Below are 19,813 nucleotides of genomic sequence, written 5' to 3'. Positions count from 1 at the left end.
GCTTCGTGAAATAAATTATCTTTTTATCCATTTTAACTTAGATAAATTATTAATAAAGTTTATTTAGTAAAAAAATATTTAGCTAGAAAATATCGATGGTGAATTATTAAAAAAAAAGGTGAAAGAAAAATAAAATTTAAGAAAGAAATAATACTACAATACTAAATATGCTTTTGACTTTCGAAAGTATTTTTATAAAAAAATATCAATTAAGTATAACCAATAAATATTTTTAATTTATTAACAAAATTTAATTTTGATTAATAAATTAATTTTTTATCAGTAAAAAATTTAAAATTGCTAATTAAATTTTAATAAAAAATAAAAAAAAATTAACAACCAAATCTAATTTTAATAGTAAAAAATTAAAATTATCAATTAAATCTAAGACGAGTAAAACAATAAAAACGATCTAGATTTAATCTATAAAAATTTTAAAAATTTTAACCAAACATAGTTTAGCTAGTAAAAAATTAAAATTACCTATAAAAATAAATCTTGACTAAAATATATTTTAACCATAATTTTAAATATTTAATATCTAAACTCATGTTTTTAAATTAATATTTATATTTAATTTATATAAGTATACATATGTAAAATTTGTGGGCCCTAATATAATAGGGGCCCTAGGCATATGCCTTAATGGCCTATGCCTTGAGCCGGCACTGACAGCGCCTTCTCACAGCCGTTCATCTTCCATCGAGGGGGTTCTTCGGTGGAAGCTTCATTCTTCATCACCGTCGTTGAAGCAAGCACAGCTGGTATGTTGGTTGCTGTTCATCAGTTCCGGGGGTTATGGAGCTGGCATTTCGTGTGACGTGGGGAGAGTTAGAGGAGGAAGCTAGGGCACGCGAGTTTCTCCGATCAGCTACCATTGGCCTCAGTTCATCCTTGTTCAGATCCGACCACAACATCTCTAAGATTCGGTTCCAACAGCCGCTAATTGCATTTGGATTCATTCCTTCATTGTGTTGATTTGGTTAATACTTGTTTGTTTTCAAGAGTTCCTTATGTTGGTTGAATGTAGTTGATGGATAATTGTATTAGATTGGGTTCTCATGTTTTAGATTTCTTGCATTAGGATTAAATCAAATGTTGCCTTTGATGTGTTCGATGAAATGCCCCAAACACCTTTGATAGCTTTATTAATGAATTTTAGTTCCTTAATGTCTTTCAATGCTTTGTTTGGTTAAATGTTAGTGATAGTTGTCCTTTGATTGAAAGTAATTATGATAAATTAGTTTAGGTTTCGTGCATGCTCTAGATTTCATTCAATACTTTCTTTATGTTACTTTAATTTACTTGCAATCATAATTTAAGTTAGACTAGGTTTTCTTATTTGCATTGTCTTTCATTTACTAGGTTAGGTTCATTTAATGTTTTGCTAGTTTATTCCTTAGTTTAATTCGATTAATGGTGAAATCGTAGCGTAGAGTGACAATACGTTGTGAGATCACTATTAATGGATAGATAGGATGTCTTTCATTAATTAGGATTAGATTTCATACTTGATTTGCTCTTTTGTTCCTTAGGTTTAATTTCATACTTGTTTTGTTATTTCATTCCATAGACTCAAAATTCAAAACCCAAACCCCCAGTTCATATCAAAAATCCAAAAGTCATAACCAATCCTGAAGTTATCATTTTATCATTACATTCTTTGGGAGACAACCCGAGTCGTCTCTATACTACTTTAGTGTAGAGGGGTTTGGTGATTTTAATTGTAATTTGATAAGCTCCCGTAGCATGACACTCGAGCTCACATCAGAAATCCTCAGGAGGAGTAGCTGATAGATATCCTCGTTCATATAATTGCCTGAGCGCCCCTGTTGCCCTATAAGCTAGTGCGGTGACAAAGCAGTCGCCCACTTGAGTACCAAACTCCGGGGAGTGTAAATACGCCTCCCTGCTTAGCCTGCAGCGCTCATTCTCTCCTGCCTTTTACATTTCCAGAGCAGAGGTAAGTTCTGATAAAACAGAGCGGGATTGGGCTAATTCATCCTGTAGTGTTTGCAATTCTTTGGCTTGAGATACCAAATCCCTGCTCCGGTTCATTAAGAGTATCTCTTTAGAATGCAACTCTTGGATTCGTTGATCTAGTTCTTGTTTATGGAGAGCCTCAAGATTACTCTTTTCCTCACGAAGTCGGTTGATTTCATGATCAACCTCTCTCAAGGATTGTCGGTGGAGATCATTTGTTCTCTTCATGGTTGCTATTTCACCCCTTAGCTGATAGCCGACTGCAGCAGGGTCATTTAATTGAGTTTCCAATTCAGCTACTCTATCCTTCAAAGATTTATTTTCTCGATATAGAAGGGAGAGTGTCTGACTCATCACTAGGGACTCGGCGAAGCCCTGGGCAAAGAATAGATAGTTAGAAAGGAGAAAAAGCAATCATGAGGGAGAGTAAAAAATAAAAGCTTACAGAAATAACCCCTTCAAAAAAAAGGTCCAGTTGGGTTGGAACAGGACGAGTGCGCATCTGCTATAAACTTTCTTCCCAGTGAGTTGACAATTGTCCTATTAAAGTGAGGCAACTAGAGGGAGTACTCGACTGACCTCGTAGGTGCCATTCGGAGGGCAGACAGCTCTAAAATTAGAGTAGGTAGAGCGCTGCGAGTGGGATGACTCAACTTGGGGCTCATCATCAGTAGGGCGAGTTGAGGGCCCTACAGTTGTGTCCTAAGATTCGGAGGGAGCAGAGGGAAAATGGGGTCAGGATGCAGGTTGAGATGGAGTTGCAGAAGCAAGGCAGGGTATGTGTGATGAAGAGGGGCCCATGGGAGTTGGAGAAGGCTCTGAGAGGATTTCTTCCTTAACAATAGGGTCTTCCCTCGCGAACTTCCTTCTTGGACCTCCGATGGGGTAACAAATTCGCTCGGGAATTGTGAACCTGAGCCAGCGGTGGAACGAGGCCGGGAAGTTTGGGCAGCAGGTGAATCCGCAGGAGCCAGGTCTGGACCTGTGGGCCTATGGCGGGGCCTGCGAAGAAGTGGTTGGTCATCTAAGTCTGAGCCCTCCGAGGGTGACCTTAACCGGCGAGCCAGAAATTCAAGCATAGTTTGTCGGGTAGGATCAGAAGCAAAATGCACGCGGGGAGCTGATTGAGAAGCTGACCGGGGAGCTGATCGAGAAGCTGACTAGGGAGTTGATCGAGAAGCTGATCGTGGAGATGATATAGAAAGGAACCGCTCAGCTGATCGAGGTGTTGGTCGGGGGGTTGATTGAGAAGTTGATTGAGGAGTTGAGGTCCCAAATGTTCCGAGATGAGAGGGAACAGAGTGTGGAAGACTCCTTCTGGCCAAAATGATGCAACACCGGTGATTTATTTCCTGATCGCTCAATGGGAGAGGATGAACCTCAGAAGCATGATTCAGGGTGTTGGCTACTGAAGGAACGCCGGAATCAGAATTGCACGACAAAAAATAGAGAAAAGACAAGTTAAGGCCAAATAGGACTCACCTAAGGAGTGGGGCAGTTCAGAAGAAATTCGGCTTATCCTGAACAGAAACATCACGTCCTCAGCCAGTACCTTGAGCAAATCCAATCGCCAACCCAATAATTGTGCAGAAGCTTCCATAAAGAGAGGATCAGTTTAAAAATCCAAGTGAGGTACTGAGAGAAGGGATGGTTGCCACTGGGTCGGCCATTCCACAACAGAGGGAAATTGAAGGAAAAAATATTTATCCTTCTAGTCAGCATTGGATGATGGAATGGAACAAAACAAAGTGGTGTGAATACGGGCTTGAAGACAGAACAAACCCTCATTTTGTCCGTGAGGAGTAAAGAAGTAGTGAAATAGGCAAGCAGACCAAGAGATGTCACACACTTCACAATGGACGATGAATCGACACATGATTCTCAAAGAGTTGGGGGTTAGCTGACCTATAGGAATTCTAAAGTAGTGACTCATTGCGAAGAAAAGAGGGTGAATGGGAAAGCGGAGACCGGCGACAAATTGCTCCGTGAAGAAAGTAACATCTCCTTCAGGAGGGGAGGAAGCTCGGTGGATCACAGAGGGTATGATGATGTGTATCTCTTCAGAAACCTCATAGTTATAACGAAGATCATCCAGATCCACTTTGGAGAAGGTGGAAACTCTCAGGGCATAAACAGACGCAGGGGAAGCCATGGGGAAGACCAAGGCAGAAAGCAAGAGGCTAGTCACAGCAGGTGGCGGGAGCGAGAGGAAAGGGAAGGTGAGAAAAGTTCAGAAGAAGGGAGAAGGAGATATATTTATAGCCGCCATTCCCAAGGGCATTATCTTCATCAATTATCCGATGGTGTGCTACAGGGGTAACTCAGTTATCAAGGCAAGGGAGGTCGTTGGATCATCATAGAAAGGCGGAGCCAAGCAAATGTGTCAGAAAAGGAGTGGTGAGAGGCACGAGGGTAATAAAGAAGTATGGTAGCCTCAGGAAAGGGCGCGGTTACAGTAAGTGCTCTCTCAAGCCTTATAATAACAAAGACTATAAGACATGCTTGGAGAAGTAAGCAATAAGAGATCCAAGTCGGTAAGGCTAATCGGAATATGGACAAAGTTCAAGCAAGGCCCTGACCGAGGAACAGGCGGATCTTGCTCACAGCCTTATAGAACCAATGAACGTTAAGGCAGGGAATGCTTATGAAAGAGGCGCGCGCTTGATAAACCTTGTAAGTAAACCAGAATGAAAATAAACGCAAAAGATCCCATAACCAAGAGATGTCCAGAGGAAAGTGATTACACTTAGACCCAGTTCATGGCAAAGTTATAGGAGGGAGTGCAAAGTTATCATCATCGTCGAAAGAAGGAAAGACTTTAGTGGGGAGCTCGTTCAGGAGGCGAGTCCTATCCAAGAAGTTATCTGATGGAGCAGATCGGAGGAGGCCTTACTCGAACAGCTGGCGTACAACACCCACGCCGTCATAACATATAATCGCGCCAATCAATCCGGCTATTTTCTTTCCGAAGGTGATGGATTTGACGTAAGCGAGTTTGTATGCCTTCAGGCGGTCAATTTCACCCGCCTAGTATTCCACTAGCTTGCCCATTACCTTGTCCGCATCCGCCCTAACCAGCGCCATCTCCTGCTTGACGTTGGAGGCCTCTTCCTTGGCCTTAAGAAGATCTGCTTGGAGGGACTTGACGGTGGCCTTTCAGGCATCCCACTAACTCTTGAGAGCCTTCTCTCAGTCAGCACTCGCGACTAGGTCTGCTTGGGCAGCCTCCAGGTCTTTCTTCATGGCCTCATAGGATTCCTGAAGCGCCTTCAAGTCCTCAAAAAGGGTGGCTATCTTGGAATCTTTCTCATCCAGCTTGGCCAGGATCTGGAGGTGACGCTATCCTTATGACTTCAGCTTGGAGGCACTAGTTTTTAAAGCAGCCTCCAGAGTCCTTATCTTTTCTGACGAGACATGTGCTAGGCTCCGGGCAGACTGAGAAGACTCCCCGACATCATGAAGATATGATTGCAATGGATTGTCAAAGGCTATGGAGTCTAGTGGATTTCGAGGGGTTAAGGGCAACTCCAATTCTTGGACACGAGCCATCAATGACTCATTCTCCCATAACAGACCGACCACGACATGGGAGAGTCTCATGCCCACGGAATAGGCCTTCACATAATAAGGATGAGTTAAAATCAACTCTAGATCTCAAAAATAGAACAAAGAAGGACTCACCGATAACAGGCGCTGGGAAAATAGATTTGCCCCCTCTAACAGTGAGCCCTCCCAAAATTGTGTTGGTACGGGAAACATCTAATGATCAAACCGTTATTTTGATAATGGCAAAGGAATTCAAAGTTAAGCTTAGTCGTGATCTAACAAGTTTGATTGAGTGTTTCAGGAAAGTCCTAACTGCGGTTAGGCAGGTGGAAAACCCTAGGGGGTGGTAACCCTAGGTCATAGGGGGTGGTAACTGTTGGATCGAGAAGCACTAGAGGGGGGGTGAATAGCGCTCGTGGCTATTTCATTTGATTCGTAAAACTATCGGAGTTAAAACACGCAGCGGAATAAAGAAAAAGCAAACACACAAGAGCACGGTCGTTTACTTCGTTCGGAGCTTGTGACGACTCCTACTCGAAGGCCCGCGATCCTTGATCGCTTTCCGTGGGCAACAACTATAAGTTCAGAATAATTACAAGCTGAAGTACAATAATTGACAAGAATTAATTATACCGACGACAATTAAGAAATGAAGATTCGGAGCTCCGGGTCGTCGGGTGGTTGTCGCAGCACTTCGAGATCGTGTCGTTAGCAGTTGGTCGCAGAAGGATTGCTTGGCAGAAGATGTATTGAGCTGCTGGTCAAACACTGCTTATAAAGAGTGTTCAAGGCACCTTAAACCACTCCAAGGCACCTCCAGGCTGGCCACGTCACCCGCGTGGATCAGAACTAACCTGGTCGAACTCTATCTGGTTCAAGGCGCCTTCATCAACTTGTTCAAGGTGCCTTGGCTTCCTCCAAGGCGCCTCCAAGCTTGCTTCATAGCCAGCTCAGGTTTTGCACCCGAGGCGCCTCCAAGCTCCATGGAGGCGCCTCGGTACTGTTCATCCGAGGCTATTATATACACTTTGGTTCCTGCAAGATATGTTAATCCCAAAAATACCCTGCAGCACAAAGCTAGCACATAAAATATAAATGATATAATTAAACGACAGTCATCGGACTGTCCGAGTCTGACTTCGAATTTCCAACCGAAAACCCTAGGTCGACACGACGCCTACTATTCCCTCTACGGGGAACGCGTCCTCACCTACTCCACTCAGGAGATTTACCTGTTGCCAGTGCGATCCTCCAGATCGACTGAACTTTTGCTTGGAGCTCGATGCTTCCGGACTTTCTACTGGACGTCCGCTTCCCGGCTGATCCAGTCTTTCACCTAGTTCGCGACACCAGGACTTTCCACCTAGGGTTACCCCTAGGACTTTTGCCTGAAGCACTCGACCCGCCAAGACTTTCCGCATAGGGTTACCACCCCCTATGACCTAGGGTTACCACCCCCTAGAATTTTCACCTTGCCTAACCGCAGCTAGGACTTTTCTTCGCATAGGGTTACCACCCCCTATGACCTAGGGTTGCCACCCCCTAGGGTTTTTACCTGCCTAATCACAGTTAGGGCATTTGCCTAAGATACCTTAGGACTTTCCTGCAAGTTCATGAACTTTGTTAGATAACAAAACAACTTAACTTTGAACCCTTTGACATAATCAAAACTAAGGTTCGATCGTCGGATGCTTCCCGCACCAACAATCTCCCCCCTTTTTGATTATGGCAACCTAGTTCAAAGTTAAGTAAAAATATAACAGAATTTATCAAGTATTTAACAAGAATTTAAGGAACAAGAATTTTAAGGAGCATAAGCATAAATGCAAAAGTAAAAAACAACTTCCTTATGCTAAATGCTACCCCTTACTTAACTTTGTTTTTCTTCTCCCCCTTTGACATAAATCAAAAAGAAAATAAACAGGGGGAAAATATGAAAAAAAAACTTAGCTTTTAACTTGAGACTCCCCTAAAAGATAGTACTCTTTTAAGAAAAACTTTAGCTAATTTGAGATGTCAAAAATTAACTTTTTCAAATATAACTTAGCTAAATTTAGTTTGTTTTTTTTTTTGGAAAATACTTGCTCTTAAAAAAACTTAGTTAAATTTTGAAATGTTTTTACAAAATACTTAGCATTTTCACCAAAAATTAGCAAAAATTTAGCATTTGAAAAATAATTACTTTTGAAGAACACTTAGCTAAATTTTGAAATGCTTTTAAGAAATTGTTTTGAAATGATTTTGAAAAATACTTAGTTAAATTTTGAAATGATTTCGACAAGCATTTAGCTAAATTTTGAAACATACTTCGCTAAGTTGGAAATGATTCTGAGAAATGCTTAGCTAAATTTTGAAATGATTTTCAAACAGCACTTTTGAAAAATACTTCGCTAAGTTTGAAATGATTTTTAAAAAATACTTAGCTAAATAATTTTGAAAAATACTTAGGTAAAAGTGAAAATAATTTGAAAAATATTTAGCTATTTTTGCAATGCTTTTGAAAAATATTTTGCAAAATTTTGAAAACAACTTAGCTAAATTTGAAAAACATACTAAAGAGACTTTGCAAAGTTTTTGAAAATATTTAGCAAAATCTAACTAAATCAATAATTATTTTTAAAAAAACTTTTCAAAAAATGTTTGAACTCCTTTCCGCTCCCCCTTAATTAATGCCAGGAATATCTTTAATCGTTAGGGTAGCAATATATCCTAGAGTCCAAGCATATAAGGAAATAGAAGAGTTTATTTATTTCCTAGTTTTATATCTCACTCATTCTATGTTAGCCAACATGTTCACCCTATAAGTTTGTGTGAGATGATGTTTAATTAAAATCTTAAGTTTTTAACTTTAGAAAATTGTTATAATATTTAAGGATATTTAAGTTTGAAATCTAAGTTAAGATTTTGATTTCAAAAGTATTTAATTTTGGCTATAAGTGTAAATTTCAGATTCTTAGAATATTTGAAAATCATTTGAGAATAATTAAGACTTCGAAAATAAGTAGGAATTTGAAAATTGTGATTTTGAAATTATCAATTTCTAAAATATGAACTTAAAACTAATCAAGATTTTGTAAATCTAACAATTAATATTGAAGATAATTATGATTTCAACATGATTTTTGCAAGTAATTATGATTTTTGAAAATAAGAATTTGAAAATCATTTTGAAAATAAGATTTTTGAAATTGATTAAGATTTTAAAATAAGATTTTGAAAAATAATTTAAGTTAATTTTGAAATGATTTTCAAATAATTTTTCAATAAGTTTTCAAATAATTTTAAAGTTAAGTTTTAAAAATCTTTTAAAATGATTTTTAAAAGATTTTAAAAAAAAAATGAAATTAAGTTTTAAAATATTTTCAAAATGATTTTTCAAAGATTTTTCAAATAATATTGAAATTAAGTTTTAAAAATATTTTTTAAAATGATTTTTAAAAGATTTCAAATCATTTTGAAGTTAAGCTTTAAAAGATTTTTAAAATGATTTTTAAAAGATTTTTCAAATAATTTTGAAATTAAATTTTAAAAGATTTTTTTAAATGATTTTAAAAAGATTTTTCAAATAATTTTGAAGTTAAGTTTTAAAAAGATTTTTAAAATGATTTTTAAAAGATTTTTCCAATAATTTTGAAACTAAGTTAAAAAAGATTTTTAAAATGATTTTACAAATAATTTTAAAATTAAGTTAAAAAAGATTTTTAAAAGGCTTTTCAAATAATTTTGAAATCAAATTTTAAAACTTTTTTAAAATGATTTTTAAAAGATTTTTCAAATAATTTTGAAGTTAAGTTTTAAAAATATTTTTAAAAGAATTTTCAAATAATTTTGAAATTAAGTTTTGAAAGATTTTTTAAAATGATTTTTAAAATATTTTTCAAATGATTTTGAAGTTAAGTTTTAAAAAGATTTTTAAATTGATTTTTAAAATATTTTTCAAATAATTTTGAAACTAAGTTTTAAAAGATTTTTAAAATGATTTTTGAAAGATTTTTCAAATAATTTTGAAACTAAGTTAAAAAAGATTTTTCAAATGATTTTTAAAAGATTTTTCAAATAATTTTGAAATTAAGTTTTAAAAGATTTTTAAAATGATTTTTAAAAGAATTTTCAAATAATTTTGAAATTAAGTTTCAAAAGATTTTTAAAATGATTTTAAAAATATTTTTCAAATAATTTTGAAGTTAAGTTTTAAAAAGATTTTTAAAATTATTTTTAAAAGATTTTTCAAATAATTTTGGAATTAAGTTTTAAAATATTTTTAAAATTATTTTTGAAAGATTTTTCAAATAATTTTGATATTAAGTTTTAAAAGATTTTCAAAATGATTTTCGAAATATTTTTCAAATAATTTTGAAATTAAGTTTAAAAAGATTTTTAAAATAATTTTTAAAAGATTTTTCAAATAATTTTGAAATTAAGTTTTAAAAGATTTTTAAAATGATTTTTGAAAGATTTTTCAAATAACTTTGAAATTAAGTTTTAAAAGATTTTCAAAATGATTTTTTTAAAAAAAGATTTTTCAAATAATTTTGAAACTATTTTAAAAATGATTTTTAAAATCATTTTTCAAAGATTTTTCAAATAATTTTGAAATTAAGTTTTAAAAGATTTTTAAAATGATTTTTGAAATATTTTTCAAATAATTTTGAAATTAAGTTTTAAAATATTTTTTAAAAGATTTTTCAAATAATTTTGAAATTAAGTTTTAAAAGATTTTTTGAATAATTTTGAAATTAAATTTTAAAAGATATTTAAAATGATTTTTGAAAGATTTTTCAAATAATTTTGAAAATAACTTAAAAAAGATTTTTAAAATATTTTTAAAATGATTTTTAAAAGATTTTTTAAATAATTTTGAAATTAAGTTTTAAAATATTTTTAAAATGATTTTTGAAAGATTTTTCAAATAATTTTGAAACTAAGTTAAAAAAGATTTTTAAAATGATTTTTAAAAGATTTTTCAAGTAATTTTGAAATTAAGTTTTAAAAGATTTTTAAAATGATTTTGGAAAGATTTTTCAAATAATTTTGAAATTATGTTAAAAAAGATTTTTAAAATTATTTTTAAAAGATTGTTCAAATAATTTTGAAATTAAGTTTTAAAATATTTTTAAAATGATTTTTTAAATATTTTTCAAATAATTTTGAAACTAAGTTAAAAAAGATTTTTAAAATGATTTTTAAAAGATTTTTCAAGTAATTTTTAAATTAAGTTTTAAAAGATTTTTAAAATGATTTTTGAAAGATTTTTCAAATAATTTTGAAATTAAGTTTTAAAATATTTTTAAAAGATTTTTCAAATAATTTTGAAAATAAGTTAAAAAAGATTTTTAAAAGATTTTTCAAATAATTTTGAAATTAAGTTTTGAAAGATTTTTTAAATATTTTTTAAAAGATTTTTCAAATAATTTTGAAATTAAGTTTTAAAAGATTTTTAAAATGATTTTAAAAATATTTTTCAAATAATTTTGAAATTAATTTTTAAAAAGATTTTTAAAATGTTTTTTAAAAGATTTTTTCAAATAATTTTGAATTTATGTTTTAAAAGATTTTTTTAAATGATTTTTCAAATAATTTTGAAGTTAAGTTTTAAAAAGTTATTTAAAATGATTTTTAAAAGATTTTTCAAATAATTTTGAAACTAAGTTAAAAAAAAAATTTTTAATGATTTTTAAACGATTTTTCGAATAATTTTGAAATTAAGTTTTAAAAAAAAATTTAAAATGATTTTTAAAATATTTTTCAAATAATTTTGAAATTAAGTTTTAAAAAAAAATTAAAAGGATTTTTAAAAGATTTTTCAAATAATTTTGAAATTAAGTTTTTAGAGATTTTTGAAATAAGTTTTAAATGATTTTTAAAATGATTTTCGAAATAATTTTTTAAAGGAAATTAAAAGTTTTTTTTGTTTTGTGTGAGTTGCATTAGGTTAATTTATTTAAGTTAGTTAATTTGAATAATTTGGATTAATTTAATTAATTTGAATAATTTGAATTAATTTAAACTTAGATCCATCTCACCCGATTCTATGTTGTCAATCAGGTAATTTAAAGTAGTTTTATGAGATGGTTATCTTTGATTTAGGTTATTTCTAAGGATTAATTTACATTTGAGTTAAACTTATGTTTTCCAGTTAGTCAATTAAATATACATTTCAAAGATTGGTTCCCAGTGAGTGGCGAGGCACTAGGCCTTCTTAGGTATGGGAGCATCCACCACTTTCTAGACAGAACCGCTCAAAGAAAATATATGTTTAATTTTCTTTTTGAAGCCCCTAGGTTTAACTAACAAGTGTAAATTACGCCTATGTCCTTAAACTATTCTAAATCTAAACATGCATAAAAAAATAAACAAGCATCAATCAGTTTTATCTATTGGTAAAGATGGTCTTTCTATTGGCTCCCCCTGGATTATAATCTCGATATGGTCTATCAAGGTAATGGATCTGATCCTTGGGGACCCAATATTGTCCAAGTCCAACTTGATTAACCAAGTTTGACTTGGGGATCCATGCTTTAATTATATTTCTATTATTTCTATTTACTAGAGAAAGATATGATTTATATTTTGTTTTGGTCTTAAATTCAAGTCCAGATTTGTTGTAAACGGCTCGCTGTTTTCCAAGAATCAGATCCAAATTCTTGGAACCCAAGGTAAACCGTTCTAACATGTTCTTGAGTTCTTTAATTTGAGCTTTCAAATTGAAATTTTCTTCCTCAAGTTGTTGGACTTGAGTTGAACTTCCAATTTGAACTGATTCAGTTAAAGAACTCGAGTCAGTCGCTTCCTTAAGGGTTGTTATCTCCTTTTGGAGCGACTTAACCCGGACGTTGGATTTAACCAACTTTTTAAGCAAGTACGGAATTAAATTTTCTGAGTCATCTAAGTTAATACTAGACATTAAAGAGCTTACAGTGTGTTTGGGCCCTTCAGATACGGATACGGATCCGTGGCTTCGCTTGGACTCGGTGTCTGACTCGTTCTCAGTTTCGGATTCGAACTCGGACTCGGTTTCGGCCACGGATGCTAGTACTGGTAGAGCGAGGAAACTCGTCTGCTCTTCTGCGTTGGATTCAGATTCGTCTAATGACTCAGACCATGTTGCCTTCATCTTTCTACTTCCTGTGTTATGCTTGTACCTGCAAATAACGTAATACCTTCCTCGACCGAAGTAGTATCAGTCTGCTCATTTAATTCTAATGAATTGTCTATTAAATTGCACTTACTTACGTTCGTATAAGAAATACCTTCGTGTAGCTCAATCAGATTCTCCCATAGCTCTTTTGCACTTGAGAAGGTGCCTGCGCGGTTCAGCTCCTCGTTGGTTAGGCCGCACTGGAGTGTATATGTTGCTTTGGCATTTGCCTCGACCTTCTTGATTATGTTCACCTCCCAGTTCTCGTAAGGTACCAGTTTTCCGGCGCCATCAGTTGGTAGTTCGAGCCCGATCTTGGTGATCATCCAGACTTCAAACTCGATTTTTAGGTATGACTCCATTCGGCCTTTCCAATAGCCGAATTCTTCGCCGGAGAAGAGCGGGGGTCGGGTTGTGTTGTAGCCTTCTTGAAGAGCCATTAATAACTTGCACAAGGAACACAAAAAAAATTTGTCCCAGGACTTGATCTTGGATTAGTAGTACTAGAGAAGGATAAAACTAACAATTCACTAATTTTAAGAAAAAATAATAAAATATTATTAAAAAAATATTATTTCAAATTTTGCTAGATTCGATATTTCGTTAATCCCAACCAATTGTGAAAAGATGAAAATTAATTTTTTAAAACCAGTTTTTAACCTATATAAACGACAAAGCCACGAAAAAATGCATGAATGGTGGTTGCACCAGTTCAAAGCGACCCCACTCTGATACCAATTGTTGGATCGAGAAGCGCTAAAGGGAGGGGGGGTGAATAGCGCTCGTGGCTATTTCGTTTTATTCGTAAAACTATCGGAGTTAAAACACGCAGCGGAATAAATAAAAAGCAAACACACAAGAACACGGTCGTTTACTTCGTTCGGAGCCTGTGACGACTCCTAATCGAAGGCCCGCAATCCTTGATCGCTTTTCGTGGGCAACAACTATAAGTTCAGAATAATTACAAGCTGTGAGATCTCGGAAAATTTAAATAAATAGGGTTATTTCAGAAATAGCCTTATAGAATTTTTCCGGAATTTTTAGAAATTTTCTGGGAATTTTTCGGAGCTTGTAAGAGGGTTTTGAGGGGATCGATTTACGGGTCCGGATAAAGCCTGTTTGGGATACCCATTTAAGTGAGGAAAAGTTTTTAATTATTAATTCTTTTCCTTTTCTTTTTATTTCCCCCAAACGCCGAACCCGAGCCCTCCTTCCCCGATCTCCCGTCTCTTCCCTTCTTCCTTGTTCTCTCGCGGACGAGTAGAAGTCGGCAGACCTCTGCGACCATCTTCATTCGCCAGAGGAGCACGTCATCGGAGCTCGACTGAAACCAGCGGAATCTAGGTCATCTTCGGCCGAGGGATCTCTGTTCCTCGTGCGTTTCTGCTCCTGGCAAGCGGCAACCCTTCTTTTTGCTCGACGTTGCTGGCGCAGATCGGGTCTCGGAGCTAGCTACAACAACCCTTCTCTCCTCTGGTTTCTTACTTCTCGTCGACTTCAGCAAGCGACAGGATCTCGTCTCCTCGCGTCAACAGCCGATGCCCCTGGATCGAGCTATCGCCGATCGCCGGCGTGAAGGGGCAATTAGGGTTCCACGGGTAAGTGACCGATCCTTCCTCTTTCCTGTTCTTTGATTTGTGCCCTAGTTTCGAGTCTTCTTTGTCGATTCTTGCTCTATTCCTCTTTGATCGTCCGCGATTCCAGATCGGATCTTGGATCCCTTGTTTGTTGCTGCTGATTAAGACCTCGATCGAGTGGGGAAGAATTTCCAACAGGGAGGTCTTGCTGTGGTGTTCTGCAATCCAGCAACGTCTCCTTCCGGCAGCAATCATCTATGGTTGAGGATGAACAGAGAGTGAATTGTTGATTCCAATCTTGATCCGATCAGTGAGGTAAGATTAGGTGATCACTGCTTAATTTCTGTGGTGATCCGTTTGATTCCTGTGAGGATCTGTCTGTGGATTTCAATTTATGTGCTGGGGATTGTTCTTAATCCATTAGCTCACCTTCGTCTTGGCAGAACCTCCATCCAACAACATCTTCGTTGACAGCAGCTCGATCCGGGCAAAGAGGAGGTTCTGTTCCATTCTATTGGATTCTATGGATTGATGGGTTCCAACAGTGATGATCTTCAGTGGTGGATTAATGGATGAGGGCTGTGAGATTTCTTGTTCTTGGTTCTGGTAACATTCCCACCTGCCATTTCCCCTAGTTCCAGCAGATCACCTTATATTCCAGTGGTTGAATTGAGGTTCGTATAGAGGTAGTTGATACATGATGTGAATGTATTGAATTAGGCTTATGTGTAGGTATTTGATCCGGGTTGTAGATTTTAGTATAATAGTGATTGCATGATCATGTGTAGGTTGTAATTAGTGGTTGATTGTGATTAGATATATTTACTTAGATTTAATCGAATGGAATGATTAGGGTTAAGGTAACTAACCCTAGTCAACTATTGGGTTTAATTTAAGTTTAGATTTCTAATCTAATTGGTGATTAGGGATTAGGTAACTAACCCTAATTAACTGTTAGATTTAAATTTGGTAAGTTGAGATTGTGGATTAGGGTTTTACCCTAATTTAGTTTTAGAGATTTTATTTAGCTATTCATATAGATTTAGCTAAATAAAATATATATATGTTGTTTGACGCAGGATTCTGATTCGAGACGGGCGTCTCGACCTTGGATTGTTTGATTTGTACCTTTTATTTGAGGCGGGTACCCTTTGACTTATCTTTTGATACTGTCTTATGATATGTATAGTTTATATATAATTACTAGTGGTAGATGGTAGATTTATTTCTTCCTTGGTCTTAGCTTAGTTGATACCTATCACATGCTTCTTCTGTTAGTTGTTGTACTTTAGAATGAGATGCTTTTATCTTTTGCCATGTGTATATATGTTCATAGAGATGGATATTTATGATGCTTATCTACACTTGATTAGTTGCTGGAGATACTTGTTATATGTTCTTGGATTCATTGCTTAAATCATTATTATATATGCGTTTGCTTTTTTAGCACCTACGCGTATGGAGGAGGATATGTTCAGTATGACATAGTAGCCACACGCACCATATCGCATGATTGCGTGCTGGGATCGACGACTCCATTGTTGTTGAGCTCGTCGGCCGGCTCATGGGGCCTACACACGGCGTGTCCACTGGTAGTGGCACAACACTAGGGTGTGTATGGTAGTTAGCTCTGTAGTGCTCATTGGTCCGCTCATGGGTAGTGTGATCAGTAGCGTGGTAGCGGTGGATCCCTCCCGATCATTGTGTCGGAGACGAGAGCATCAAGGCCCTCACTATGTCCGAGGTAGGAGGATGTGTGTACTCCGACAACATCCCGTCCACTCGGTCACTCATCGGGTAGTGACGACAGAGCAGTGTCACGCCCCTACCCACTCGGTCTCACCATTATGTGAGATGGTCGACTAGTGACGGGGTGACCATATCGCATCATACGCATATTGCATTTATTGTGAGTGTTGCATATTGATGATGCACTTGGGTGATCGATATGATTGGCGATACACAGATACATGCTTATCGCTCGACTATCTTTGTACAGTATGTCCTTAGTCATTTGCCCAAGCCTCGCAGTGAGTCTGATTTATTTCGATTATGCATTTTCTTATTATTCTTGCTATAGATACTTTATGCCTATTCTGGTTATTGATTTATTTCAATGCATATCTTATAATCGTTAGGAGATTGTCAGATCAGATCTTAGAAAGCGTACTATAGATCCTATGGTTTAGGAGACTGTACCTTAGGATATTGCTAGTAGTTATATGTTGTTGTACATATCTATTGGATTACCTGCTGAGTTCTTTGAACTCATCCCGTTGTTACTATTTTTCAGGTTGAGGCCGTCAGGAGAGATTCCAGTCGCTAGCCCCTTTATCGCGAGGCTTTCCTGTTGTCGGGATCTGTTTTGCTTTTGCATTTTATATACTTGTGATGTGAGTTTTGTATTGTGGACTTTATATCGAACACTTGGGTTTACTACTTTTGGTTTTCCGCTGTGGATATATTTTCATTACTTCGTGGATTTTGTCTTTCTTCGTTGTAGTGGAGTTGGATGTTTACATATATCTTCGAGGATTCTATATCGTTCTTTCTTTATATAACTGCGTGGATTGTTCATATTATATCTGTGTGGAAATGTTGAATATAACTGCGTGGATTGTTTCTTATTTGTATTGTATTATTCCGGCCGTGTGTGGCCGAGGTATAGAGATATATGTATTCTGGATTCATATTGTCACCCGTACAGGGGAGATGCTGCCGAAATTTCTTCTGGCAGGGACTACCTGGGCGTGACAATTTATTTGGTATCAGAGCTGTTCTGATACTAGTGCTTACGAGTTTTGCGAGCTTATCTGGATATTTTCGGATTGTACGGATTTCCGTCGATTTTATCGTTTCGGAATTCCGAGGTATTTTGACGAGGTTTTATTGGTTCTATTTGGGGGCTAAGCAGCGACCGGATATCTCCAGACGGCAAATAGGTAAATGAGGTAATTTTATAGTTTTCATACTTATAGTGATATCTGGATAACATTTTGTTGACAGATATGACGCATACACTTGTTCCGGTACCGAGACGTGGACATCCACGTAAGAGGTCGATAGATTCTCTGGAGATAGAGTCTTCGGAGAGATCTGCTCGGGTCGAGCTTGTCCGTTAGGAACAAACTCATCAGGATATTATATGCACGTCGGATTATAAGACCCCGACGGTTCGGACTTCAGAGGTACATACCTCGACTATACCACTAGTGGTATCACCTTCAGTATACCTGACACCCCTCCAGTCGTACCTACTACTGCGTACTTGAGGTACGAGACGAGGAAGAGATCTGGTGGGACACTCAACGCTCGATTATAGGCGAGCAGTATATTATTTGGGCGAGATTTAGAGAGGCATTCGAGAGTCAGTATTTTCCCCGGGCGTATCAGATGACACGATGGCAGGATTTTCTGAGTCTTCGGCAGAATAATGGCTCAGTGATGGAGTATAATGCCGAATTTAATCGGTTGGCCAGATTCTGTCCTGAGTTAGTTGTCAAGGATAGATCTCGTATGCTTCAGTTTGTCCAGGGACTGGACGGACATCTTCAGGTGAAGATTGCCGGTCTTAGTATAGTATCATACACAAAGGCACTAGATAGTGCGCTTATGATTGAGTCTGCTCATCAGAGAGTGAATGCAGACAAGGAGGAAGCAGACTGATCGGACTTCTGGACAGATCCAACAGCCACAGACTTCGGGACAGCAGCAGAGCAGTCACACTCAGACAGGTCAAGGTACTTCTGGGTCATCGGGATGACCCCAGAAATCAGGATGATCTTTATCAGGATGTTCCCGGTCTTCTCAGCAGAACCGGAAACTGTCCACCGGTGACTCTCACGGCACTCGATGCAGGTCCCGAGATCACATCATCTTTGCATGCACTCTGGGACAGTTAGTTTGCTATTATTGCAAACTGCCTGGACATTTGAGCCGAGACTGTGCGCTGAAGTCTCAACAGGTAACCTCCAGGATTTCTATTTCGCGAGGATAGGCTGGTCATTCCGGGACTCAGCGAAGCGGGCTGAGAGCCCAATCTTCGCATCATCAGCAGAGGACAACTCCTCCTGCAACAGCTGCATATGGCATGCACGGGCAGGAGCATTCCGGTGTCCTTGTGGAGAACCCCACGGTATTCCGCCCTAGTGTTCTCCTGTACTATTCGTCAAGAAGAAGGATGGTACTCTGAGGTTGTGCATCGATTATAGGCAGTTGAATGCAGTGACTATCCGAAATAAGTACCCCTTGCCACGGATTGAGGATTGATTTGATCAGCTCAGAGATACATCAGTGTATTCTAAGATTGATCTGAGGTCTAGATATCATCAGCTGAGAGTTAGAGATTCTGATATTCAGAAGACAGCATTTCGCACCAGATACGGACATTATGAGTTTTTGGTAATGTCATTTGGGCTTACCAATGCTCCTGCAATATTTATGGATCTGATGAACCGTATCTTTTTGTAGTATCTGGATCAGTTTGTGATTGTATTTATCGATGACATATTGATCTATTCATATTCCGAGGAGGAACATGCGCATCACCTTCGCATTGTCTTGGAGACTCTTCGACGACATCATCTGTATGCGAAGTTCAGCAAGTGTGCATTTTGGCTTCCCTCAGTTGGTTTTCTAGGACATGTGGTGTCTAGCCGAGGTATTTCAGTAGATTCACAGAAGATCGAGGCTATCACTAGCTGGGAGCAGCCGAAGTCAGTCCAGGAGATCCGTAGTTTCTTGGGACTAGCTGGATATTACAGACGATTCGTTGAGGGTTTCTCCAGTATTGCTATGTCGTTGACACGTTTGACCCGGAAAGGCGTGAAGTTCACGTGGTCAGAGGCTTGCGAGACCAGCTTCCAGGAGCTGAAGCAGAGATTAGTATCAGCTTACACAGACGCATCTCTTCAGGGCTTGGGCGCTGTTTTGATGCAGCACGGTGAGGTAGTCTTCTATGCTTCTCGTCAGTTGAAGGAGCATGAGAAGAACTACCCAGTACATGATTTAGAGCTAGCCGCTATTATCTTTGCTTTGAAGATTTGGCGACATCATCTTTATGATATTACTTTTGAGATTCTCACTAATCATAAGAGTCTCAAATATATTTTTACACAGAAAGAACTCAATCTCCGACAGAGGAGATGGATGGAGTTCCTGAAGGACTATGATTGTACTATTAGCTACCATCTGGGTAAAGCTAATGTGCTTGCTGATGCACTTAGCAGGAAGTCCAGAGGGACTTTAGCTTGTCACCGAGTTTTAGTCACGGACTTGATTCAGGGATTCTCCGAGTTGGGCCTTGAGGAGCAGGGACGGACAGAGCAGGGTATTCTTGTTACCATGGTTGTTCAGTCGTCGATCAGGATGAGCATTCGAGAGGCCCAGGCCAGAGATCAGCATTTACAGTTCATTGACAGCCAGATAGCTTCCGGACAGCAGACCGAGTTTACACGAGATGACGAGGGTATTGTTTATTTCCAAGGCAGATTATGTGTGCCTCAGTCTCATCCGGTTATGGAGGAGCTACTTCAGGAGACTCATCGCTCTAGATTTGCTATCCACCCAG

At 37.1% G+C, this 19,813-nt stretch overlaps 1 long non-coding RNA gene across 3 annotated transcripts; it reads left to right on the top strand.

Moving 5' to 3' along the window:
* The first annotated feature begins 13,856 nt into the window (after positions 1–13,856).
* LOC121997488 lies at positions 13,857–16,596 on the top strand. 3 transcript variants are annotated; one of them, XR_006116292.1, is made up of 4 exons: positions 13,857–14,265; positions 14,372–14,559; positions 14,688–14,918; positions 15,324–15,385. It is a non-coding gene; the product is annotated as an uncharacterized LOC121997488 (long non-coding RNA). The 3 variants fall into 3 exon arrangements; XR_006116293.1 differs by lacking the exon at positions 15,324–15,385 and adding an exon at positions 16,538–16,596 and having other exon boundaries at positions 13,858–14,265; XR_006116291.1 differs by lacking the exon at positions 15,324–15,385 and having other exon boundaries at positions 13,858–14,265; positions 14,688–15,188.
* The last annotated feature ends 3,217 nt before the right edge of the window (positions 16,597–19,813 follow it).

The sequence above is a fragment of the Zingiber officinale genome, chromosome 6A (genome assembly GCF_018446385.1).
Source record: "Zingiber officinale cultivar Zhangliang chromosome 6A, Zo_v1.1, whole genome shotgun sequence".
Taxonomy (NCBI): Eukaryota; Viridiplantae; Streptophyta; class Magnoliopsida; order Zingiberales; family Zingiberaceae; genus Zingiber; species Zingiber officinale.
The sequence above is the reverse complement of the archived record's forward strand: the minus strand, read 5'-3'. Positions and strand labels throughout refer to the sequence as shown.